Here is a 26,945-nt window from a genome sequence, read left to right as displayed (position 1 = left end):
ATCAGTGAAGTATTTTATATTGGGTCCTGGAACAGAAAAGGGCACTGACAGGACAATTAGCAAAATTTAAGTAAGGTTTGTAAATTAGTCAAAAATCTTATTTCTGTGTAAATTTCCTGATTTTCATCATTGTACCATGGGCACCTGAGTGAAGAATACATAGGAATTCGGGGAGCCTGGGTGGCTCAGGCAGTTAAGCGTCCAACTTCAGCTCAGGTCATGATCTTGCAGTTCGTGGGTTTAAGCCCCACACTGGGCTCCATGCTGACTGTGTGAAGCCTGCTTGGGATTCTTTCTTTCTCTCCATCGCTCTCTGCCCCTCCCCCACTTGCACACTCTCTCTCAAAATAAATAATACACTTAAGGGGATGCCTGGGTGGCTCAGTCAGTTAAGCATAGGACTTTGGCTCAGGTCATGATCTCATGATTTGTGGGTTCAAGCCCTACATCTGGCTCTGTGCTGACAACTGACAGCCTGGAGCCTGCTTCAGATTCTGAATCTTCCTCACCCTCTGTCCCTCCCAGACTCGCGCGTGCTCGCTCTCTCTCTCAAAAATAAATAAGCATTAAAAAAATTAAAAAATAATAATAAACTTTAAAAAAGAATATATAGGAATTCTTTAAACTACATTTACAATATGAAAATAAAAAGTTGTCTTTAAATGAAGACAAAAAATTTTTAAGGGCAGTGAGTGAAAAGACCTGAACATTCGACACTTTAAAAAACAGGATAACTTCTGGGACGCAGCAAAGGCAGTCATAAGAGGAAAGTATATAGCAATCTAGGCCTTCCTAAAGAAGGTAGAAAGATCCCAGATATACAACCTAACCTTATGCCTTAAAGAGCTGGAAAAAGAACAGGAAATAAAACCCAAAACCAGCAGAAGACACGAAATAATAAAGATTAGGGCAGAAATTAATGCTATCAAAACCAAAAAAGCAGAACAGATCAATGAAACCAGAAGCTGATTCTTTGAAAGAATTAACAAAATTGATAAACCACTAGGCAGTTTGACCAAAAAGAAAAAGGAAAGGACCCCCAAAAATGAAATCAAGAACGAAAGAGGAGCGATCACAACCAACATAGCAGAAATAAAAACAATAATAAGAGAATACTATGAGCAATTATATGCCAATAAAATGGGCAAACTGGAAGAAATGGACAAATTCCTAGAAACACATATACTACCAAAACTGAAACAGGAAGAGAGGGAGGCAAACCATAAGAGACTCTTAAAAACTGAGAATAAACTGAGGGTTGATGGGGGGTGGGAGGGAGGGGAAAGTGGGTGATGGGCATTGAGGAGGGCACCTGTTAGGATGAGCACTGGGTGTTCCATGCAAACCAATTTCACAAATTTCATATTAAAAAATAATAAATAAAATAAAACCCAAATGCTATAAACTCTGAAAAAAAAAACCTGAAACAGGAAGAAATAGAAAATTTGAACAGACCCATAACCAGTAAAGAAATCAAATTAGTAATAAAAAACCTCCCAAGAAACAAGAGTCCAGGGCCAGATGGCTTTCCAGGGGAATTCTACCAAACATTTATGGAAGAGATAACACCTATTCTCTTGAAGCTGTTCCAAAAAACAGAAATGGAAGGAAAACTTCCAAACTCATTCTATGAAGTCAGCATTACCTTGATTCCCAAACTAGACAGAGATCCCACTAAAAAGGAGAACTACAGACCAATTTCCCTGATGAACATGGATGCAAAAGATATTAGCCAACCGAATCCAACAATACATTAAACAAATTATTCACCGTGACCAAGTGGGATTTATACCTGGGATGCAGGGCTGGTTCAATATCCGCAAAACAATTAACGTGATTCATCACATCAATAAAAGAAAGGACAAGAACCATATGATCCTCTCAATAGGTGCAGAGAAAGCATTTGACAAACTACAGTATTCTTTCTTGATAAAAACCCTCAAGAAAGTAGGGATAGAAGGATCATACTTCGAGGTCATAAAAGCCATATATGAAAGACCCAACACTGATACCACCCTCATTGGGGAAAAACTGAGAGCTTTCCTCCTAAGGTCAGTAACAAGACAGGGATGTCCACTCTCGCCAGTTATTCAACATAGTATTGGAAGTCTTAGCCTCTGCAATCGGACAATACAAATAAATAAAAGGCATCCAAATCGGCCAGGAGGAGGTCAAACTTTCACTCTTTGCAGATGGCATGACACTGTATATGGAAAACCCTAAAGGTTCCACCAAAAAACTGCTAGAACTGATTCATGAAGTGAGCAAAGTTGCAGGATATAAAAATCAATATACAGAAATCAGTTGCATTCTTATACACCAACAATGAAGCAAAAGAAACAGAAATCAAGGAATTGATCCCATTTACAGTTGCACCAAAAACCATAAAATACCTAGGAATAAATCTAACCAAAGAGGTGAAAAATCTATACGCTGAAAACTATAGAAAGCTTATGACAGAAATTGAAGAAGACATAAAAAAATGGAAAAAGATTCCATGCTCCTGGATAGGAAGAACAAACATTGTTAAAATGTCAATACTACCCACAGCAATCTACATATTCAATGCAATCCCTATCAAAATAACACCAGCATTCTTCACAGAGCTAGAACAAACAATCCTAAAATTTGTATAGAAACAGAAAAGGTCCCAAATAGCCAAAGCAATCTTGAAAAAGAAAGCCAAAGCAGGAGGCATCACAATCCCGGACTTCAAACTGTATTACAAAGCTGTAATCATCAAGACAGTATGGTACTGGCACAAGAACAGACACTCAGCTCAATGGAACTGAATAGAGAACCCAGAAATGGACCTACAGACATATGGCCAACTAATCTTTGACAAAGCAGGAAAGAATATCCAATGGAATAAAGACAGTCTCTTCAGCAAGTGGTGCTGGGAAAACTGGACAGCGACATGCCAAAGAATGAACCTGGACCACTTTCTTACACCATACACAAAAATAAACTCAAAATGGATGAAAGACCTAAATGTAAGACAGGAAGCCATCAAATTCCTCAAGGAGAAAGCAGGCAAAACCTCTTTGATCTTGCCCGCAGCAACTTCTTACTCAACACGTCTCCAGAGGCAAGGGAAACAAAAGCAAAAAGAACTACTGGGACCTCATCAAAATAAAAAGCTTCTGCACAGCGAAGGAAACAATCAGCAAAACTAAAAGGTAACCGACAGAATGGGAGAAGATATTTGCAAATGACGTATCAGATAAAGGGTTAGTATCCAAAATCTATAACGAACTTATCAAACTCAACACCCAAAACACAAATAATCCAGTGAAGAAATGGGCAAAAGACATGAATAGACACTTCTCCAAAGAAGACATCCAGATGGCCAACCGACACATGAAAAAATGCTCAACATCACTCATCATCAGGGAAATACAAATCAGAACCACAATGAGATACCATCTTACACCTGTCAGAATGGCTCACATTAACAACTCAGGCAAAAACAGATGTTGGTGAGGATGTGGAGAAAGAGGATCTATCTCTTTCGCACTGCCAGTGGGAATGCAAGCTGGTGCAGCCACTCTGGAAAACAGTATGGAAGTTCCTCAAAAAGTTAAACATAGAAATACCCTACGACCCTTGGTGCAGCCACTCTGGAAAGCAGTGTGGAGGTTCCTCAGAAAATTAAAAATAGACCTACCCTATGACCCAGCAATAGCACTGCTAGGAATTTACCCAAGGGATACAGGAGTACTGATGCCTAGGGGCACTTGTACCCCAATGTTTATAGCAGCACTCTCAACAATGGCCAAATTATGGAAAGAGCCTAAATGTCCATCAACTGATGAATGGATAAAGAAATTGTGGTTTATATACACAATGGAGTACTACATGGCAATGAGAAAGAACGAAATATGGCCCTTTGTAGCAACGTGGATGGAACTGGAGAGTGTGATGCTAAGTGAAATAAGCCATACAGAGAAAGACAGATACCATATGTTTTCACTCTTATGTGGATCCTGAGAAACTCAACAGAAACCCATGGAGGAGGGGAAAGAAAACAAAAAAAAAAAAAAAAAAAAAGAGGTTAGAGTGGGAGAGAGCCAAAGCATAAGAGACTCTTAAAAACTGAGAACAGGGCGCCTGGGTGGCGCAGTCGGTTAAGCGTCCGACTTCAGCCAGGTCACGATCTCGCGGTCCGTGAGTTCAAGCCCCGCGTCGGGCTCTGGGCTGATGGCTCAGAGTCTGGAGCCTGTTTCTGATTCTGTGTCTCCCTCTCTCTCTGCCCCTCCCCCGTTCATGCTCTGTCTCTCTCTGTCCCCAAAATAAATAAACGTTGAAAAAAAAAATTAAAAAAAAAAAACACAAAACTGAGAACAAACTGAGGGTTGATGGGGGGTGGAAGGGAGGGGAGGGTGGGTGATGGGTATTGAGGAGGGCACCTTTTGGGATGAGCACTGGGTGTTGTATGGAAACCAATTTGACAAAAAATTTCATATATTGAAAAAAATAAAATAAAATAAAATAAAATAAAATAAAATAAAATAAAATAAAATAAAATAAAATAAAATAAAAAAGAAATACCCTACGACCCAGCAATTGCACTAGTAGGTATTTATCCATGGGATACAGGTGTGCTGTTTTGAAGGGACACATGCACATGGAAAGAGCCCAAATGTCCATCGATGGATGAATGGATAAAGAAGATGTGGTATATATATACAATGGAGTATTACTCAGCAATCAAAAAGAATGAAATCTTGCCATTTGCAACTAAATGGATGGAACTGGAGGGTATTATGGTAAGTGAAATTAGTCAGAGAAAGACAAAAATCACATGACTTCACTCATATGAGGACTTTAAGAGACAAAACAGATGAACATAAGGGAAGGGAAACAAAATATAAAAACAGGGAGGGGGACAAAACAGAAGAGACTCATAAATATGGAGAACAAACAGAGGGTTACTGGAGGAGGGATGGGCTAAATGGGTAAGGGGCATTAAGGAATCTACTCCTGAAATCATTGTTTCACTGTATGCTAACTAATTTGGATGTAAATTAAAAAAACAAAAAACAAAAAAACAGGATATACAAGGGGCACCTGGGTGGCTTAGTCAGTAAGCATCCAACTTCAGCTCAGGTCATGATGGTGTGGTTTCTGAGTTAGAGCCCCAAATCTGGCTTACTGCTGTCAGTGCAGAGCCTGCTTTGGATATTCTGTCTCATCTTTCTGCCTCTTTCCAGCTCATGCTCTCTCTCAAAAATAAACAAGGATTTAAAAACAAAAAATAAATTAAAAAAATTAAAAAAAAAAAAACCTTTGGAAACACACACACACACACACACACACACACACACACACACACACACACACACACACACACACACACACAGAATATCCAAATAGCCAATAAACCTGTGAAAAGATGCTGAACATCATTACCCATCAGGGAAACAAATTAAAACTGTGATGAGGAGTGCCTGGGTGGTTAAGCAACCAACTTCGGTTCAGGTCATGATCTCACAGCTCGTGAGTTTGAGCCCCGCGTGGGGGCTCTGTGCCCTCAGCAAAGAGCCTGCTTGGAATTCTCACTTTCTCCTCTCTCTCTGCCCCTCCCCTACTTGTGCTTTCTTGCTCTCAAAATAAATAACCTTAAAAAAAAAAAAAAAAACTGCGATGAAATTCCACTACATAACCACCAGAATAATTAAAAGACTGGCAATCTCAACAGAGCCAATGTGGAGCAACTCTCATACGTTGCTGGATGGATTGGTACAACCACATGAGAAATTGGTAGAATCTATTAAACAAATGCCCACCATATTATCTAGCAATTCCACTCCTAAATATTTAGCCAAGAGAAAAGCATTTACATGTTCACCAAAAACAGAGAATGTTCATAGCAGCAATACAATCTGTAACAGCCAAAAAATGTAAACTATCAAATGTCCATCAACAGTGTAAGCAATTAATACATTGCAATACATCCCCATGTAATGACAACTAAGTACAACTACAGTGGACAACTTGGACGAATCTCAGACATAATGTGGAAGAAGCCAGGCATAAAAGAGCACATGCTATACAATTCCATTCATATGTGAAGTTCAAGAATGGGTAAAATTAATGGCGATAGACTTCTGAACAGTGATTGTGGGAGAAATAACTGGGAAGGGGCATGAGGGAACCTTCTGGGGTGCTGGCCATGTTCTTTATGTTGCTTTAGGAAATTGTGTTACAGCTGTATACTTAGGATTTGTGCACTTTATGCTCTATCTCCTAAAGATGTTTTTTAAAACTTTGAGAATCATGTTTTGGTAGAAACATGGAGCAATGAGAAGTTTCAAATATTGCTGTGCAAGCATAAATGTGCACACCCACTTAGGTAATTATTTTGGTACTACTGAGTAAAGTGTAGGATATCATATGAGCCAGCAATTCCACTGTCAGGTAGAGAAACTCATGCACATGTATCCGCTGTAAAAGAATGCTGTGGCAGCGCTGTGTATAAAGTCGGAAACTAGAAACAATTCAAACACCCATCATTAATTGAAGGGATGAATAACAAGGGTATATTTCAAAGGATGTAATGCAAAGAAAACAAACGAACCACTACTATATTTAATATGACAATTGTCTAAAACATAGTTGTACAAATAAGCAAAATAAAAGACAAAAGACCATATGATAGCATTTGCAAAAGTTTTAAAACGAGGGAAAACCATAGTATAATATGTAGGTATACAACCTAAGTGAAAAAACCTCATATATTTATCCAGTCACCCAAAACATAATCACACGACCACCACGGGGACAGACAGCTAGCGGTAACCCATAACCAAAGCAACAGGGCCAACACCCTGGGCCTCAACGGTCACATAAGCACAACCACACATTTACCAAGAGGACATTCAGTCACAACCGCACTGACACAGGCACCACACGCCCGCAGATGGTCGCACAGTCACAATCACACTATCCACAGATAAAACCACATAGAATTCACAAGTACCCCCAACTGTACTCTGCAGCACACAGTCACAGAGTCGCACAATCACACGCCCTAACGGGAACAAACACTATTATTACATCTACCGAGTCACAAGCTCCCCACACCTTCACACACAATGCCGCACGTGGTCCCAATCACTCACTCACTCTCTCCCTTTCTCTCTCACACACACAAACACCACCGAGTCACATCCAATCACACCAGAACAGTCACGAGCTCCCAGACCGTGCTGCACACGGGTAATCACTGGAAGCACACACCACAGAAACAGCTAGTCACAACCACACGGTCATTCACTACATACTACCAGCCAGACACAATCACACAACTTCAATCTTACCTCCTCCGCCGTACAGAGCCGAGCCTCCGGCCCCGCCCTCTCCTAGGGAGCCTCACCCCAGGCCTTCCAAGCTTCCAAAACAGCGGTACCCTCCACAGCGCTGCAACAGTTGTGGGTGCAGACCTGAGAGTACCGCCAGCGCGTGACTTGGAGGCTGAATTCACGCGAGAATCACAACGATGCCGAGGAGTCCTCTGGGAAATGTAGTCAGAAACTTACCTGTGGCAGGCAAGATGGCTCCCGGTCGCCAGAATTTCTGTCAGGGGTTAGCTGAGGCCCTGCTTAAAGGATTGCGCCCCCTCATGGAACCGCGCACCGGAGGCCTCACAAAGGCTGGCACGGCCTTAGGCAGTGGCTTCCAAAAGCTACTCTGACGTGTTTGAAATGGGGTTCCTTCTCCGGCCCACCCTCCTATCCTCAGGAGTTGTACGGACTCAGGAAGAGGAGGGCTAGTTTGGTTTAGGTAAGATAATTCGCACCATTGAGCCTTCTGGGAAATGTAGTTCGGAGCAGGGAGAGCGTTGGATGGACCCTTTGAAATTCGTCTTGATTCTTCACTGCTCGCGCCTGGCTACACCCCAGAGACTTCTTGGGAGGGTCATTGCGCCCAAGGAGTGCGCAGACTTCTTTGGTCGCTTTTTCGGCCTTTGTTCAGGCGGGAGTTTGGCGTGGGGCTCCTCTGTGCAAACGAGTTGTGGGATCTGAGCTTCTGAGACTTAAAGCTAGGGTGACCAAAAGGGAGGAGACTGGAAACCTGCAACGGGATTGGAGAGGTCCAAGGGGAGGAATTGCTAAACGTGAAACGGGTTTGGAAACGCCAAAAGGGAGGGGTTTGCGACGTTGCAAAGGGGGCTGGTATTATTCTGTGCTATTGATTTGTGTGTGAAAGTCAGGGCCTGAGGAGAGTGATGGGGTGGTGAGTCAGCCTTTGCGGGAAGCAAGTAATGGGATTCCAGGCGTGTGTGATTTAAGGTGTTGGGGGGTCGTGGGGAGAGGGAGAAACCGTACTCAGGAGTTTGTGTCTGGGTGTGTAATTGGTAATTTAAATAAATATCATTGTATGACTGGGATTGTATCTTGGAGATATCTCTGAGCCACAATAATAAAACAGTAACAAGGATAGATTTTCCTAGAATGTGTTTTTCTTTAAAATATTTTTTAATGTTTATTTATTTTTGACAGAGAGAGAGAGAGAGACAGAGCATGAGCGGGGGAGGGGCAGAGAGAGAAGGAGACAGAATCTGAAACAGGCTCCAGGCTCCGAACGGTCAGCACGGGGTCCTACGCGGGGCTCGAACTCATGACCTGAGCCGAATTCGTACGCTCAACCGACTGAACCACTCAGGCACCCCTGTTTTTTTAAGTATTTTGGTGGGAGAAAGTTTACATAATTGAGCTGATAAGTGACTTAAAGCCTGACTTTTGGGTAAAACCAGTAGCATTGTTATGGAATTGAAATAAAATTAGCATTTGTTCTCTTAAAAGAGAAAGTATTTGAAAAGGACTTTTTTTTTGTTTATTTATTTTTAATTTTTTTTTTAACGTTTATTCATTGGGGGAGGGGCAGAAAGAGAGACATAAACCTAGAATCCGAAGCAAGCTCCAGGCTCTGAGCTGTCAGCACAGAAGACTGCTTGGGGCGCAAACCCATGGACGGGGAGTTCATGACCTGAGCTGAAGTGGACCCTTAAGCTACTTAGCCACCCAGGCGTCCCTGTTGTTTTTGTTTTTTAAATGAACTGCTTGCTCTACTTAAAGTACAAACCTTGGAGACATAGCAGTTCAGTCTTCTGTGTTCTTTTAATGTCCTTGTGATGGGATGTAGGTCTAAAGGAGCTGATTTGTGAAATCCTGGGCTAAGAAATAAAGCATGAAGGTAGTGTGGACCATTGCAATAGCAGAGAAGTAAATTAGTGTCATTCCCATTTTATGAAGAGAAAAACTTGGCTTAGAGAGATCAAGGAATATAAGTTTATAGTTCCTTAAGGAGCCTACTCAGACAAACTAATTTAGTAACTCCCTCTGCTTACCCTCAGACCAGGTGGATTTTATTAGGTGTAAAAATAGATTGTTCCTAATTGCAAAGATGCTTTATCCAGGTATGTTACTACAGTTACTTTTAACATTATTTTGTTTTGTCTTTTAAATATTTGTTTGTTTGTTTGTTTGTTTATAGTTTTGAGAGAAACAGTGGGGAAGGGAGAGAGAGAATCCCAAACAGGCTAAGTGCTGTCAGCGCAGAGCCCCCTGCCGGACTGGATCTTACTAACCATGAGAGCATGACCTGAGGTGAAATCAAGAGTCAGGTGCTTAACCAACTGAGACACCCAGGCGCCTGTAAACATTTTATTTTTAAGTAATCTACACCCAACATGGGCACAAACTCACAACCCAGAGATCAAGAGTTGTATAGTCCACTGACTAAACCAGCCAGGCACCCAACATAATTTTAAATAAAAAGGAGAATGTAAGGTAGTTGGGTCTAAAATTCCTGTAAGTTTTATATATACAAACAAAAACTTAGAATAGGATAAAATTCTTCAGGATAATCTTAGCAAAAAATAAATCCTATTTAAGAAAAAGTTTAAAACTCTATGAGGATACACAAAAAAAGACTTAAATGAAAAATTATACCATATTCTTGAATAGAAATCCTTTATTATAAAAAATGTCATTTAAATTAATTTATGAATTTAACATGATCCCATTGAAAATAATATCTTTCTCTAGATAGGTAGGGGTTATTTTAAAGTTCAAATGGAGGGGCACCTGACTGGCTCATTTGGAAGAGCATGTAACTCTTTTTTTTTTTTTTTAATTTTTTTTTTCAACGTTTATTTATTTTTGGGACAGAGAGAGACAGAGCATGAACGGGGAGGGGCAGAGAGAGAGGGAGACACAGAATCGGAAACAGGCTCCAGGCTCTGAGCCATCAGCCCAGAGCCTGACGCGGGGCTCAAACTCACGGACCGCAAGATCGTGACCTGGCTGAAGTCGGAGGCTCAACCGACTGCGCCACCCAGGCGCCCCTGTAACTCTTGATCTCAGGGTCATTAGTTTGAGCCCCGTGTTGGGTGTAGAGATTACTTAAATAAGTATTTAAAAAATAAAGGTCAGGGTGCCTGGGTGGCTCATTGGTTAAGCGTCTGACTTCAGCTCAGGTCATGATTTCAACGTTCGTGGGTTTCAGCCCCACATCAGTCTCTATGCGGACAGATAATTCAGAGCCTGGAGCCTGCTTTGGACTCTGTGTCTCCTCTCTCTCTCTCTCTCTCTGCCCTATACCACTTGTACTCTCTCTCTCTCTCTCTCTCTCAAAAATAACATTAAAAAAAAAAGTTCAAATGTAAAAACAAAGGCAAGAACAGACAGTCTAATTGGAAGAAAAAAAGCAGTGTGGGGCATATGGGACTAGTCTTATAACAAAATATATGCTAAAACTTCAAAATTTAAATAATACGGGATTGTCATCTGAATGGACAGACCAGTGGAACAAAATAGAGAATCCAAAAATAGAACTAAATGAAGGATTCTAGTGTATGGTGAATGGGGCATCTCAAATCAGTTGGGAAAAAGATGGACTTTTCAATAAAGGTAATAGGGACAATTTGATAGACTTTCTAGAAAGAAGAGGATGGATTATGCCATGTACTGAATCCAGAATTAATTCCAAATGGGTCAAAATTTAAAATTGAAACAAAAAACTTAAATTACAAAGACTGAAAACTTGAGTGAATTACTTTATAACCATGGAGGAGGGAAAGCCTTTCTAAACTTCAAAAACTAAAAATCAAAACGTAGAAGATTAATCATCCCTACTACATGAAAAAAAAAAGTTAAAGTGACAAACTGGAAACATATTTGCATTTTGTGTTACAAACAAATGACTAAGCTCCCTAATGTATAAGGAGCACCAAAAAAAAAAAAAAAAAAAAGATTTAAAGAAAGACTAACAACCCAATAAGAATGGAAAAGAGATTAACAAACAAAACATAGAACACAGTCCCATGTTCTCAAATATGTGAAAATATGCCCAATCTCATTCACAATCAGATAAATTCCATTAGACATATATGGAGATATTTATTCTTACGGACTAGAATGGCAAAAGTTCCCCAAAGATGAAAACCTTTATTGTTAGAGGGACTGCAGATTGTTACAAACTTTTTGAAAGACAATTTGGCAACATCTTTCAAAATTTCAATTGCACTTAACTTTCACTGAGCAATCCCCTCTGGGATTTTATCCTACAGTTATGATGATGTATATCCAATATTATACATATAACAGTCTTCACAATGCAAAATATTGATAATTAGCCATAAATAAGCCATTGAACATAGTGCAACACTATGTAATTGGAGAGAAAACTGAGAACACGTCTATGGCCTGATACAAAAAGCCTCCGAAATATATTAAATAAAAACAAAAAGAAGATGCAGAACCTTATGTTATAATATTCTACTTTTTGTATAACAAAGGGGAGGAGTGCATATGAATAAATATTTGTGTTTGCATGAAGAACTGAAATTTGCAAAAGAAACTAGTAAAAGTGATTTCTGTGGCAGCCATTGGTGGCAAGAGGGTGGGTAGCGACAAAGAAAGGAGTAATTTTTCACTGGGACATACTCTATTTTTTATTTACTTAAAAAAATGTTTATTTATTTTGAGAGAGAGCGTGCTCGTGAGCAGGGGAGGGGCAGAGAGAAAAAGGGAGAGAGAGAATCCCAAGCAGGCACCACACTGTACGCACAGAGCCTGATGCAGGGCTCAATTCCATGAACCATGTGATCATGACCCGAGCCAAAATCAAGAGACAGACATTCAACCACCTGAGCCACCCAGGTGCCCTGGGACATACTCTATACATAAGCTTTCATTTATTGTCACCTTTACATGAGAAAGAAGAGTTGACTTCTTCACATTCTTTCCAAAAACATCACAACTGCATTCTTGACAATTTCCTTGGCTTCCTTGAGACCACTCTTTCATTTTTCTAATTCTAATCCTCTGATCACTAAAACAAATAACAGCAACAAAAACATCCATGAATTGTTTTTCCACTTGTCTTTTTTATTTTTTTATATGAAAAAAAAATTTTTTTAACGTTTGCGAGAGAAAGAGACAGACCTTGAGCAGCAGAGGGCAGAGAGAGGAGACACAGAATCTGAAGCAGGTTCCAGGCTCAGCTGTCAGCACTGAGCCCCCTGTGGAGCTCAAACTCACAAACTGGGAGATTGTGACCTGAGCCAAAGTCTGACGCTTAACTGACGCTTAACCACCTAGGTACCCCTTTCCACTTGCCTTTTTAAAGTTAGGATTCTGTCATTGACCATCTCCTCTTATGTGTACTTTGTTTTGTTTTGTTTTGTTTTGTTTTTCAGCAACCATATCCATATCATAGCTTTGGCAATATTTACTGGCTCATGAGCATCAAATTTGTTTCCATTCTAGGACTATCTTTTTTTTTTTTGAAATTTACCATTTCAACCATTTTTATTTTTTTAATTTTTTTAAATTTTATTTTTTATTTTTTAAAATTTACATCCAAATTAGTTAGCATATAGTGAAACAATGATTTCAGGAGTAGATTCCTTAATGCTCCTTACCCATTTAGCCCATCTCCCCTCCCCCCAACCCCTCCAGTAACCCTCACTTTGTTCTCCATATTTATGAGTCTCTTCTGTTTTGTCCCCTTCCCTGTTTTTATATTATTTTTGTTTCCCTTCTCTTATGTTCATCTGTTTTGTCTCTTAAAGTGAAGTCATGTGATTTTTGTCTTTCTCTGACTGACTCATTTCATTTAGCATAATACCCTCCAGTTCCATGCATGTAGTTGCAAATGGCAAGATTTCATTCTTTTTGATTGCCAAGTAATACTCCATTATATATATGTATATACCACATCTTCTTTATCCATTCATCCATCGATGGACATTTGGGCTCTTTCCATACTTTGGCTATTGTTGATAGTGCTGCTATAAACATTGGGGTGCATGTGTCCCTTCGAAACAGCACACCTGTATCCTGTGGATAAATGCCTAGTAGTGCAGTTGCTGGGTCGTAGGGTAGTTCTATTTTTAGTTTTTTGAGGAACCTCCATGCTGTTTTCCAGAATGGCTGCGCCAGCTTGCATTCCCATCAACCATTTTTAAATGTACAGTTCAGTGGCATTAGTACATTCACATTATTGTATTAGCATCACCACTATCCATCCCCAGAAATCTTTCATCACCCTAAACTTAAACTCTACCCATTAAACAATAATCAGCCATCTACCTTCCCTTCATCCCCTTGTAACCACTCTGCTACTTTCTGTCTCTATGAATTTGACTATAGGTTCTGCTCATGTAAATGAAACCATTATTTTTTTGTGTCTGGATTATTTAACTTGGCATATAATATTTTAATGGTTCATTCTTGTAGTCTGTATCAGAATTTCATTCATTTTGAAGGCTGAATAATATTTCATTGTACGTTCATATCACATTTTGTTTATCCACTTGTCTGTTGAAGGACATTTGAGTTGTTTTCATTTTTGGTTATTGGGAATAATGCTTCAGTGAACATGGCTGTACAGATAAGTTTTTGAAACCCTGCTTTCAGTTCTTTTGTGTGTATACCTAGAAGTGGAAATACTGGATCGTATGGTAACTAAGTGTTTAATTTTTTGAGGAACTGCCATACTGTTCTCCTCAATGGCTGCATCATTTTATATTCCTTCTGGCAGTGCGCAAGGATTCCAATTTCTCCATATCCTCACCGACTCTTGTTATATTCTGGGTTTTTTTCTTTAGATAACAGCCATCCTAATGGGTGTGAAGGGTGTCTCATTGTAGTTTCGGTTTGCATTTCTTTGATGACTAATAATGTTAAGCATCCTTTTGTGTACTCATTTTTTAATTGAGTTGTTTGTTTTATTGTATTGAATTATAGTTCTTTATACATTTTGATCAGATACATAATTCACAAATATTTTCTCCCATTCTGTAGAGTACCTTTTCACCCTGTTTATAGTATCCTTTTTTGCACAAAAGTTTTTAATTTTGAGGAAGTCCAATTTGTTTGTTTTGTTGCCTATGCTTTTAGTGTCATGTTCAGGAAATCATTGCCAAATTCAGTGTCATGAAGATTTTCCCTCATATTTTCTTTTAATAATTTTATAGTTTTAGTTCTTTTGTTTAGGTCTTATATCCCTTTTCAGTTAATTTTTTTATGTGGTGTAAAGTAATGGTCTAACTTCATTATTTTGCATGTGAATATCCAGTTTTCCCAGCACCATTAGATTATTTCCAAGCTTATGCTAACATATTTGTAATAGATATCCTGGTTGTTTTGAGGGTTCCCAAGATTACCCTAAAGTTTGATGATTCAGTGAAGGCATTACAAGACCCAGAAAAGCTGTTATATTCGTGAAAGGATATTCACGAATTCACTGTTATTACAGTGAAAGGATACAAATTAAAACCAGCAAAGGAAAAATGAGCATAGGGTAGAGTCTGGAGAGAATAGGCATAAGCTTCTGGTTGTTCTCTCCCAGTGGAACTGCACAGAGAACACTTAATTCTCCCAGAAATGGTGTGTAACAGACAGCACATGTTGTTGCCAACTAGGATAACGTGTTGCCAACTAGAATAACGTACTTGAGCCTTGGTGTCCAGAGTTTTTATTGGGGGTTGGTCACATAGGTATGAGCACTCACAATGAATGACCTTAGCTCTTCAGTCTCTAGCCTCCCCCCACCTCCCTCCCAGAGGTCAAACTGATGCAACACAGCTCAAAACTCCAGGCATGCAAAAAGCAGGTATTCACCATAAATCACATTGTTAACATAAAATATCTGATGTAGCTTTAGGTTTCTGAGATTCAAAGACACCCTTATTAGGCAGGATATTCCAAGGGCTCAGAGGCTGTCTCCCAGGACCTAGTCACAGACCAGTCCTTTTTCTTTGTGAAACATGTAAGGTTTGAGCATCCCAAGCATGCTGATGCTTTACTACACTCTTTACTACACACTTGTATAGATAGATTTGCATGTATGTGCTAGTTTATTTATGGTAAATCCCAAAATTGGAAGTGCTGAGCCAGAGGTTAAATGTATTCATAATTTTTATTTTTTTTTTTTATTTTTTTTTTTATTTTTTAGTGAACATACTTTTTTTTTTTAAGTATCTTTTTTTTTTTTATTTATATATGAAATTTATTGTCAAATTGGTTTCCATACAACACCCAGTGCTCATCCCAAAAGGTGCCCTCCTCAATACCCATCACCCACCCTCTCTTCCCTCCCACCCCCCTCAACCCTCAGTTTGCTCTCAGTTCTCAACAGTCTCTTATGCTTTGGCTCTCTCCCACTCTAACCTCTTTTTTTTTTCCTTCCCCTCCCCCATGGGTTCCTGTCAAGTTTCTCAGGATCCACATAAGAGTGAAACCATATGGTATCTGTCTTTCTCTGTATGGCTTATTTCACTTAGCATCACACTCTCCAGTTCCATCCACGTTGCTACAAAAGGCCATATTTCATTTTTTCTCATTGCCACGTAGTATTCCATAGTGTATATAAACCACAATTTCTTTATCCATTCATCAGTTGATGGACATTTAGGCTCTTTCCATAATTTGGCTATTGTTGAGAGTGCTGCTATGAACATTGGGGTACAAGTGCCCCTATGCATCAGTACTCCTGTGTCCCTTGGATAAATTCCTAGCAGTGCTATTGCTGGGTCATAGGGTAGGTCTATTTTTAATTTTCTGAGGAACCTCCACACTGCTTTCCAGAGCGGCTGCACCAATTTGCATTCCCACCAACAGTGCAAGAGGGTTCCCGTTTCTCCACATCCTCTCCAGCATCTATAGTCTCCTGATTTGTTCATTTTGGCCACTCTGACTGGCGTGAGGTGATACCTGAGTGTGGTTTTGATTTGTATTTCCCTGATAAGGAGCGACGCTGAACATCTTTTCATGTGCCTGTTGGCCATCCGGATGTCTTCTTTAGAGAAGTGTCTATTCATGTTTTCTGCCCATTTCTTCACTGGGTTATTTGCTTTTCGGGTGTGGAGTTTGGTGAGCTCTTTATAGATTTTGGATACTAGCCCTTTATCCGATATGTCATTTGCAAATATATTTTCCCATTCCGTTGGTTGCCTTTTAGTTTTGTTGGTTGTTTCCTTTGCTGTGCAGAAGCTTTTTATCTTCATAAGGTCCCAGTAATTCACTTTTGCTTTTAATTCCCTTGCCTTTGGGGATGTGTCGAGTAAGAGATTGCTACGGCTGAGGTCAGAGAGGTCTTTTCCTGCTTTCTCCTCTAAGGTTTTGATGGTTTCCTGTCTCACATTCAGGTCCTTTATCCATTTTGAGTTTATTTTTGTGAATGGTGTGAGAAAGTGGTCTAGTTTCAACCTTCTGCATGTTGCTGTCCAGTTCTCCCAGCACCATTTGTTAAAGAGACTGTCTTTTTTCCATTGGATGTTCTTTCCTGCTTTGTCAAAGATGAGTTGGCCATACGTTTGTGGGTCTAGTTCTGGGGTTTCTATTCTATTCCATTGGTCTATGTGTCTGTTTTTGTGCCAATACCATGCTGTCTTGATGATGACAGCTTTGTAGTAGAGGCTAAAGTCTGGGATTGTGATGCCTCCTGCTTTGGTCTTCTTCTTCAAAATTACTTTGGCTATTCGGGGCTTTTTGTGGTTCCATATGAATTTTAGGATTGCTTGTTCTAGTTTCGAGAAGAATGCTGGTGCAATTTTGATTGGGATTGCATTGAATGTGTAGATAGCTTTGGGTAGTATTGACATTTTGACAATATTTATTCTTCCAATCCATGAGCAGGGAATGTCTTTCCATTTCTTTAAATCTTCTTCAATTACCTTCATAAGCTTTCTATAGTTTTCAGCATACAGATCCTTTACATCTTTGGTTAGATTTATTCCTAGGTATTTTATGCTTCTTGGTGCAATTGTGAATGGGATCAGTTTCTTTACTTGTCTTTCTGTTGCTTCATTGTTAGTGTATAAGAATGCAACTGATTTCTGTACATTGATTTTGTATCCTGCAACTTTGCTGAATTCATGTATCAGTTCTAGTAGACTTTTGGTGGAGTCTATCGGATTTTCCATGTATAATATCATGTCATCTGCAAAAAGCGAAAGCTTGACTTCATCTTTGCCAATTTTGATGCCTTTGATTTCCTTTTGTTGTCTGATTGCTGATGCTAGAACTTCCAGCACTATGTTAAACAACAGCGGTGAGAGTGGGCATCCCTGTCGTGTTCCTGATCTCAGGGAAAAAGCTCTCAGTTTTTCCCCGTTGAGGATGATGTTAGCTGTGGGCTTTTCATAAATGGCTTTTATGATCTTTAAGTATGTTCCTTCTATCCCGACTTTCTCAAGGGTTTTTATTAAGAAAGGGTGCTGGATTTTGTCAAAGGCCTTTTCTGCATCGATTGACAGGATCATATGGTTTTTCTCTTTTTTTTTGTTAATGTGATGTATCACGTTGATTGATTTGCGAATGTTGAACCAGCCCTGCATCCCAGGAATGAATCCCACTTGATCATGGTGAATAATTCCTTTTATATGCCGTTGAATTCGATTTGCTAGTATCTTATTGAGAATTTTTGCATCCATATTCATCAGGGATATTGGCCTGTAGTTCTCTTTTTTTACTGGGTCTCTGTCTGGTTTAGGAATCAAAGTAATACTGGCTTCATAGAATGAGTCTGGAAGTTTTCCTTCCCTTTCTATTTCTTGGAATAGCTTGAGAAGGATAGGTATTATCTCTGCTTTAAACGTCTGGTAGAACTCCCCTGGGAAGCCATCTGGTCCTGGACTCTTATTTGTTGGGAGATTTTTGATAACCGATTCAATTTCTTCGCTGGTTATGGGTCTGTTCAAGCTTTCTATTTCCTCCTGATTGAGTTTTGGAAGAGTGTGGGTGTTCAGGAATTTGTCCATTTCTTCCAGGTTGTCCAATTTGTTGGCATATAATTTTTCATAGTATTCCCTGATAATTGTTTGTATCTCTGAGGGATTGGTTGTAATAATTCCATTTTCATTCATGATTTTATCTATTTGGGTCATCTCCCTTTTCTTTTTGAGAAGCCTGGCTAGAGGTTTGTCAATTTTGTTTATTTTTTCAAAAAACCAACTCTTGGTTTCGTTGATCTGCTCTACAGTTTTTTTAGATTCTATATTGTTTATTTCTGCTCTGACCTTTATTATTTCTCTTCTTCTGCTGGGTTTAGGCTGCCTTTGCTGTTCTGCTTCTATTTCCTTTAGGTGTGCTGTTAGATTTTGTATTTGGGATTTTTCTTGTTTCTTGAGATAGGCCTGGATTGCAATGTATTTTCCTCTCAGGACTGCCTTCACTGCGTCCCAAAGCATTTGGATTGTTGTATTTTCATTTTCGTTTGTTTCCATATATTTTTTAATTTCTTCTCTAATTGCCTGGTTGACCCACTCATTCGTTAGTAGGGTGTTCTTTAACCTCCATGCTTTTGGAGGTTTTCCAGACTTTTTTCTGTGGTTGATTTCAAGCTTCATAGCATTGTGGTCTGAAAGTATGCATGGTATGATTTCAATTCTTGTAAACTTATGAAGGGCTGTTTTGTGACCCAGTATATGATCTATCTTGGAGAATGTTCCATGTGCACTTGAGAAGAAAGTATATTCTGTTGCTTTGGGATGCAGAGTTCTAAATATATCTGTCAAGTCCATCTGATCCAATGTCTCATTCAGGGCCCTTGTTTCTTTATTGACTGTGTGTCTAGATGATCTATCCATTTCTGTAAGTGGGGTGTTAAAGTCCCCTGCAATTACCACATTCTTCTCAATAAGGTTGCTTATGTTTATGAGTAATTGTTTTATATATTTGGGGGCTCCGGTATTCGGCGCATAGACATTTATAATTGTTAGCTCTTCCTGATGGATAGACCCTGTCACTATTATATAATGTCCTTCTTCATCTCTTGTTACAGCCTTTAATTTAAAGTCTAGTTTGTCTGATATAAGTATGGGTACTCCAGCTTTCTTTTGGCTTCCAGTAGCATGATAAATAGTTCTCCATCCCCTCACTCTCAATCTAAAGGTGTCCTCAGGTCTAAAATGAGTCTCTTGTAGACAGCAAATAGATGGGTCTTGTTTTTTTATCCATTCTGATACCCTATGTCTTTTGGTTGGCGCATTTAGTCCATTTACATTCAGTGTTATTATAGAAAGATATGGGTTTAGAGTCATTGTGATGTCTGTATGTTTTATGCTTGTAGTGATGTCTCTGGTACTTTGTCTCACAGGGTCCCCCTTAGGATCTCTTGGAGGGCTGGTTTAGTGGTGACAAATTCCTTCAGTTTTTGTTTGTTTGGGAAGACCTTTATCTCTCCTTCTATTCTAAATGACAGACTTGCTGGATAAAGGATTCTCGGCTGCATATTTTTTCTGTCTAGCACACTGAAAATCTCGTGCCAATTCTTTCTGGCCTGCCAAGTTTCAAAAGAGAGATCAGTCACGAGTCTTATAGGTCTCCCTTTATATGTGAGGGCACGTTTACCCCTTGCTGCTTTCAGAATTTTCTCTTTATCCTTGTATTTTGCCAGTTTCACTATGATATGTCGTGCAGAAGATCGATTCAAGTTACGTCTGAAGGGAGTTCTCTGTGCCTCTTGGATTTCAATGCCTTTTTCCTTCCCCAGTTCAGGGAAGTTCTCAGCTATTATTTCTTCAAGTACCCCTTCAGCACCTTTCCCTCTCTCTTCGTCCTCTGGGATACCTATTATGCGTATATTATTTCTTTTTAGTGTATCACTTAGTTCTCTAATTTTCCCCTCTGACTCCTGGATTTTTTTATCTCTCTTTTTCTCAGCTTCCTCTTTTTCCATAACTTTATCTTCTAGTTCACCTATTCTCTCCTCTGCCTCTTCAATCCGAGCTGTGGTGGTTTCCATTTTGTTATGCATTTCGTTTAAAGCATTTTTCAGCTCCTCGTGACTGTTCCTTAGTCCCTTGATCTCTGTAGCAAGAGATTCTCTGCTGTCAGCTATACTGTTTTCAAGCCCAGCGATTAATTTTATGACTATTATTCTAAATTCACTTTCTGTTATATTATTTAAATCCTTTTTGATCAGCTCATTAGCTGTTGTTATTTCCTGGAGATTCTTCTGAGGGGAATTCTTCCGCTTGGTCATTTTGGATAGTCCCTGGCGTGGTGAGGACCTGCAGGGCACTTCCCCTGTGCTGTGGTGTATAACTGGAGTTGGTGGGCGGAGCCGCAGTCAGACCTGATGTCTGCGCCCAGCCCACCGCTGGGGCCACAGTCAGACTGGTGCGTGCCTTCTCTTCCCCTCTCCTAGGGGCGGGATTCACTGTGGGGTGGGGTGGCCTGTCTGGGCTACTTGCACACTGCCAGGCTTGTGATGCTGGGGATCTGGCGTCTTAGCTGGGGTGGGTAGGCAAGGTGCACAGGGGCAGGAGGGGCAGGCTTAGCTTGCTTCTCCTTAGGTGATCCACTTCAGGAGGGGCCCTGTGGCAGCAGGAGTGAGTCAGATCCGCTGCCGGGGTTTGGCTCCGCAGAAGGGCAGAGTTGGGTGTTTGCGCGGAGCAAGTTCCCTGGCAGGAACTGGTTCTCTTTGGGATTTTGGCTGGGGGATGGGCGGGGGAGATGGCGCTGGCGAGCGCCTTTGTTCCCCACCAAACTGAGCTCTGTCGTCCGGGAGCTCAGCAGCTCTCCTTCCCTTTGTCCTCCAGCCTTCCTGCTTTCTGAGCAGAGCTGTTAACTTACGACCTCCCAGACGCTAAGTAGCGCTTGCTGTCGGAACACAGTCCGTCAGGCCCCTCCGCTTTTTGCAAGCCAGACTCGGGGGCTCTGCTTGGCCGGCGAGCCGCCCCTCCGCCCCGGCTCCCTCCCGCCAGTCCGTGGAGCGCGCACCGCCTCGCCGCCCTTCCTACCCTCTTCCGTGGGCCTCTCGTCTGCGCTTGGCTCCGGCAACTCCGTTCTGCTAATCCTCTGGCGGTTTTCTGGGTTATTTAGGCAGGTGTAGGTGGAATCTAAGTGATCAGCAGGACGCGCGGTGAGCCCAGCGTCCTCCTACGCCGCCATCTTCCTTCTCCCATTCATAATTTTTATAGAAAGAGGTGAATTGCTGTTCAAAAATGTTAGCCCAATTTATAGTCCTACACGAAGATAAACGAAACTGCCTGTTTTATATTCTATAAAGTAGAATATTCAGCAAATAGATATCAACAAATAGATATGGAGTGCTATTATACAATAGGCACTTTTATTCAACAAATAGATATCGAGTGCTAATTATATAGGCACTCAAGTTGCATCAACAAATAGATATCAAGTGCTAATTGTACAATAGGCACTCAAGATACATCAGTAAAAAAAACCAGAAATCCCCATCTTCAAGGGGATTTCTATGTAGTGTTGTCAGATAGTAGAGGGTGGAAAGAGACAGTAATCAAATATATAAACTCATATATATATATGAAATCAGATGGTAATAAATGGTATAGAAAACAATGAAGCAGAGAAAGCAATAATGAGAGGACAGATGCAACTTTAAATAGAGTTGTCAGGTATGATCTCACTGTGAAGGTCAAATCTGGCAAAGATTTGAAGGGGGAGAAGGGAGAGAAACATGGAAATTTGGGAGAAGACCATTCTAGGCAGAAGAGACAGCTAATACAAAGGCCCTGAAGTGGGGGACTGAACTTAAGGTTAAAGGCACAGCCCTCCAGACTTCCAGGTCTGCCCAAGACCTACATCAACTGCAAGTTTAGGGGTTCCATGGCTACCCTCACTTCAGACCAGCTGGCTACAAATTTTCAGGTCCCTTGGGTGCCCTCAATTTTGATAACTTGCTATAGCAACTCAGGGAACTTGGGAAAACACTGTACTTGTTATTGCAGTTTTATTATAGCAAAAGGATACAAATCAGAACCAGCCAAAAGAGCAAAATCTGGGACTTAGAAGGTCCCAAATGTCAAAGTTTCCATGTCTCCATGGGTGTATTACCCTCCCAGTATCAATGAGTGGCAATACGTGCATGGAGTATTGCCAATCCAGGAAGCTCACCCAAGCTTCTATGTCCAGAGTTTTTATCAATGCTTCATCACATTGGCATGATTTATTGAATCATTGGCAATGTGAATGAACTCAATTTTCAGCCCTCCTCCACTCCCTAGAGGTTAGGCTGTAGTATGGCTCAAAGCCCTGAATGTCTAATCACACAGTTGGGTCTTTCTGATGTGGCCAGTCCCCACTCTGAGTCATCTCCTTAGCATAAACTCTTTTTTTAATGTTTATTTATTTGAGAGAGAGAGCAAGTGGGGGAGGGAAGGGGGGGAGGAAGAGAGAGGGAGACAGAATCAATCCTAAGCAGGCTTCACACTGTCAGCACAGAGCCCCAGGCAGAGCTCAATCCCATGAACCGCGAGATCATGACCTGGGCTGAAACCAAGAGTTGGACGCTTAACCAACTGAGCCACCCAGGTGCCCCTCCTTAGCATACACTATTGAGGGGTCCACCATAAGTCACCTCATTATCATAATGTATCAGATGTGGCCTGAGGGGGCTTCCATGAACAGAACACTCCTATCATTTGATAAATTCTAAAGGTTTAGAGGTTACCTTCTGGGAGCCCAGACAAAGGCTTTAGGTAAAGTTAATTCTTCACTACACATCCTCTCACTAGTCTTGAGAAGAGTTATGTAGTCAAATGCAACAGGAAAACTAGTATTTCAGTTTGGTTTTTTTTTTCCTGGAGACATTTCTCAAGTTTTTTTCCTGCTACATTCTAAACTTGCTTTTCTTTATACTTGTTAGTTAGCTGTCATCCTAGGATATTATCTTGTCATCCCTCTTGGGTATTTTCCTGCATTTCTCTCCTGTGTGGTATTTCTTCTGTCCTTCATGTCATCTCTTCCTTTCTCTTGAGCTACTAAAATTGACCCTTGAACAACACTGATTTGAACTGCATGAGTCCACTTATATGTGGATTTAAAAAATATATATACAGTAGAGTACTGTAAATGTATTTTCCTTATGATTTTCTTAATATTTTCTTCAGTTTACCTTATTGTAAGAATACAGTATATAATACATATACCAAATAAATGTTAATCAACTACTTATGTTATCAATAAGGCATATGGTCAACAGTTGGCTATTAGTAGTTAAGTTTTGGGGGAGTCAAAAGTTACAGAGGACTTTTGGCTGTGTGAGGCCAGCACCCCTAACCCCCACATTGTTCAAGGGTCAACTGCACCTCATTTTTGTGGAATACATCCTCCAGTAATGTCCTGGATAAAGTATTTGGGCCTCTGAATGTATAAAAAGTCTTTGTTTTATCTTCTCAGTCAATGAATAATTTGGCTAGATTTACACTTTTAAGTTAAAATTGTTTTCCCTCAGAATTTTGAATGCATTGTACTAAATAGCTTAACATAACACGGTGTCTATCCTGGGAAGTTTGTGACCTTTGGATACTTGTACTTTTGTATAGGACAGGTTTTTCCCTCTTTGTATTTAGGATGATCTTCTTATCCCCAGAATTAAGAAATTTAATAATGATATGCATTAGTGTGGGTCTTTTTTTTTTTTTTAATTTTTTTTTTCAACGTTTATTTATTTTTGGGACAGAGAGAGACAGAGCATGAACGGGGGAGGGGCAGAGAGAGAGGGAGACACAGAATCGGAAACAGGCTCCAGGCTCTGAGCCATCAGCCCAGAGCCTGACGCGGGGCTCGAACTCACGGACCGCGAGATCGTGACCTGGCTGAAGTCGGACGCTTAACCGACTGCGCCACCCAGGCGCCCCTAGTGTGGGTCTTTTTAAAAAAACTGTTTTTGGACACTTGTGTGTTTTTTAACATGGAGACTCACAATGTATAGTTTTAGGAAATTTTCTTGTTTTAGTTCTTCAGTATTTTCTGTAATTTTATTCTCATTCTGGTTGTCTTTATTATTTATTATAAAAAAATTCCAAATATACCCAGAATTAAAGAGAACTATTTTTAGATAATTTTTGAAGCATTTTGTATTTATCCTCTTCTTTTCTTTTTTCTTTTTAAAGTTTATTTATTATTTTTAGTAATCTCTACACCCATTGTGGGGCTTGCACTCATAACCCTGAGATCAAGAGTCTCATGATCTACTGACTAGGCCAGCCAGGGACTCCTATGCTCTTATTTTCTAATCTTCCCCCTACTGTTAGGATGGCTGGTGACAAGGGTGGCAAGAATTGCACAGAGTGGAGCAAAAAGCAAGACAGAGTTTATTCACTGTCCAAGAGAGGAGAAGGGCCAGACATCTAGACAAATGTCAGCCCCAAGTTTCTGTGAAGCTGGGCCTTTTTAAGGGTTCTGAAGTATGTTGAGAGGGTTGTAGGTGGGCTTATGGAAGGTGGGTATGGGGAGGGGGTCGACTCCTGGCCAGATAGAACAGGAGGTGGCAGGTTTTCAAGGGGCTGGGATGTGGGTTGTGATCAGGCTAGAGAAGAATACATTCTCTGAGAACGTAGGGCCCCCATGACCTAGAAAAACAGAGTAAAGGCCAAATGCTGCACCTGTGAGTTTTGTCTGTAAGTGTGGCTGGGGAGAGGTGGGGGCTTTGAATAGATTGCTTTTACCTACTTTTTTAACTCTGTACTTTTCTGCATTTTGGGAAATTTACTCAACTTTTTTCTTCTTTTTTTTTTAAACCTTTTATTTATTTCTTTTTTTTTTTCTTTTTCAAGTTTTTATTTCATTTCCAGTTAGTTAACATACAGTGTAATATTAGTTTTAGGTGTCAAATTCAGTGATTCAACACCCAGCCCTCATCACAAGTGCCCTGCTTAATACCTATCACCCATTTAACCCATCCCCTCACCCTATTACCTTCTTTCAAATTGATGATTTTGGGTTGCCTGGGTGGCTCAGTCGGTTAAGTGTTTGACTTTGGCTCAGGTCATTTGTGAGTTTGAGCCCTACATCAGACTGTGTGCTGACAGCTCGGAGCCTGGAGCCTGCTTTGGATTCTATGTCTCCATCTGTCTCTGCCCCTCCCCCATTCACACTCTGTCTCTCTGTCTCTCTCTGTCTCTCTCTGTCTCTTTCTCAAAAATAAATAAACATTAAAAAATTAAAAATAAATTGATGATTTCCAAAAATATATTTCTGTATAAGACATGATTATTTTCATTGCTTCATTGCTGCAGTATTTGCTGTTGGCTTTCAGTGTAGTGTTTATTTGTAAAGTTTCTTCTGGTCCTGGCATTATAGATCTAGTTTTCATGTTCAAGGTGTCCCTGAATTATTTTGTGATCATTGACTGTCCTTTCAAATTTAATATGACCTGGGGCACCTGGGTGGCTCAGTTAGTTAAGCTTCCAGCTCTTGGTTTCAGCTCAGGTCATGATCTCAGGATTCGTGGTTTCAAGCCCCTCATCAGGCTCTGCACTGACAGTGCGGAGCCTGCTTGGTATTCTCTCTCTCTCTCCCTCTCCCTCTGTCCCTCCCCAGCTTGTGCCCAAGCTCTTTCTTTCTCTCAAAATAAATAAACTTAAAAAAATTTAATATGACCTAAAAAGTTGATTATTACATCTGAGCCCATCATTTGAAAAGGGATAGGAAGGTGACTTAATCCCTGTTTTCATCTGCCAGCTGCTTAGCCTCTTATCCCCAAGTCAGTTGTGACTTAGGTTTCTCTAGATGATAGATACCCTGTATCCTGCCAGAATGATATTGTGACAGTCATCTTGCTGGGAAGGTTGAGAGACCCACTGCTCTTTTGCATTTTCCCCCCCAGCCACATTCTGTGTATGCTTTGTGAAAAATCAACTTTATTCAGGTATAATTTAAATATAATAAAATGTACCCATTTTAATTGTTCAGAGAGTTTTGTGTATGATTATTTGAGAACTCTTTGCCTAACATAAGGTCAGGAAGTTCTTTTCTGTTTTCTTCTAAAAGTTTTAAAGTTTTACATTTTATTTTATTTTTATTTTTTGAAGTTTATTTATTTTGAGAGAAAGAGTGAGTGACCAGGGAGGGGCAGAGAGAGAGGGCCTGCCCAAGGAGGGGCTCGATCTCATAACCACGAGATTGTGACGAGCCTATATCAAGAATTGGAGGCTTAACCAACTGAACCACCCAGGCACCCCAAGTTTTACATTTTAATTTAGACATATGACCCATTTTTTTAATGCTTATTTATTAATCTTGAGAGAGAGAGAGAGCAAACAGGAGAGGGGCAGGGAGAACTGGAGAGAGAATCCCAAGCAGGCCTCATTCCCAGCATGGAGCCCCTTGTGGGGCTCGATACGCCCCTAGACATACGATCCATTTTGAGTTAATTCTTCTGTAAGGCTTATGATAAGATTTTTCATTCTCTTTGGTTTTGCATTTGATGTCCAATTGTTCCAACACCATTTGTTGAGAAAAGACTATTTTTTCTATATTTGAATTGCTTTTGCACTTTGGTCAAAAATCATTTGACTATATATAAGTACACTTATGGATTCTAATCTCTAATCTGTTTTGTTTATTTTTACCCCAATACAACACTACCCTTTAAAAATGGATTTACAGGGGCACCTGGGTGGCTCAGTCGGTTAAACGTCTGACATCATTTCCATTTTGATG

General features: G+C 40.2%; 1 protein-coding gene across 4 annotated transcripts in view; it reads right to left on the bottom strand.

Annotated features, from left to right (window-relative positions):
* The window catches only part of LOC147573563 (uncharacterized), a 71,900-nt gene extending 63,873 nt beyond the window's left edge, over positions 1-8,027 (bottom strand). For 2 of the 4 annotated variants that reach the window (XM_086691029.1, XM_086691030.1), the window contains exon 1: positions 7,323-7,478. The gene's annotated coding sequence lies outside the window, so the exon portion shown is untranslated. Of the gene's footprint in view, positions 1-7,322; positions 7,479-7,541 lie in introns of those variants that run through there. The other 2 variants (XM_086691028.1, XM_086691031.1) reach the window with 2 other exon arrangements.
* Positions 8,028-26,945: the final 18,918 nt, after the last annotated feature.

The sequence above is a fragment of the Puma concolor genome, chromosome E2 (genome assembly GCF_028749965.1).
Source record: "Puma concolor isolate L17-30 chromosome E2, mPumCon1.1.hap2, whole genome shotgun sequence".
Classification (NCBI taxonomy): domain Eukaryota; kingdom Metazoa; phylum Chordata; class Mammalia; order Carnivora; family Felidae; genus Puma; species Puma concolor.
This window is presented reverse-complemented; position numbering and strand designations above follow the sequence as displayed.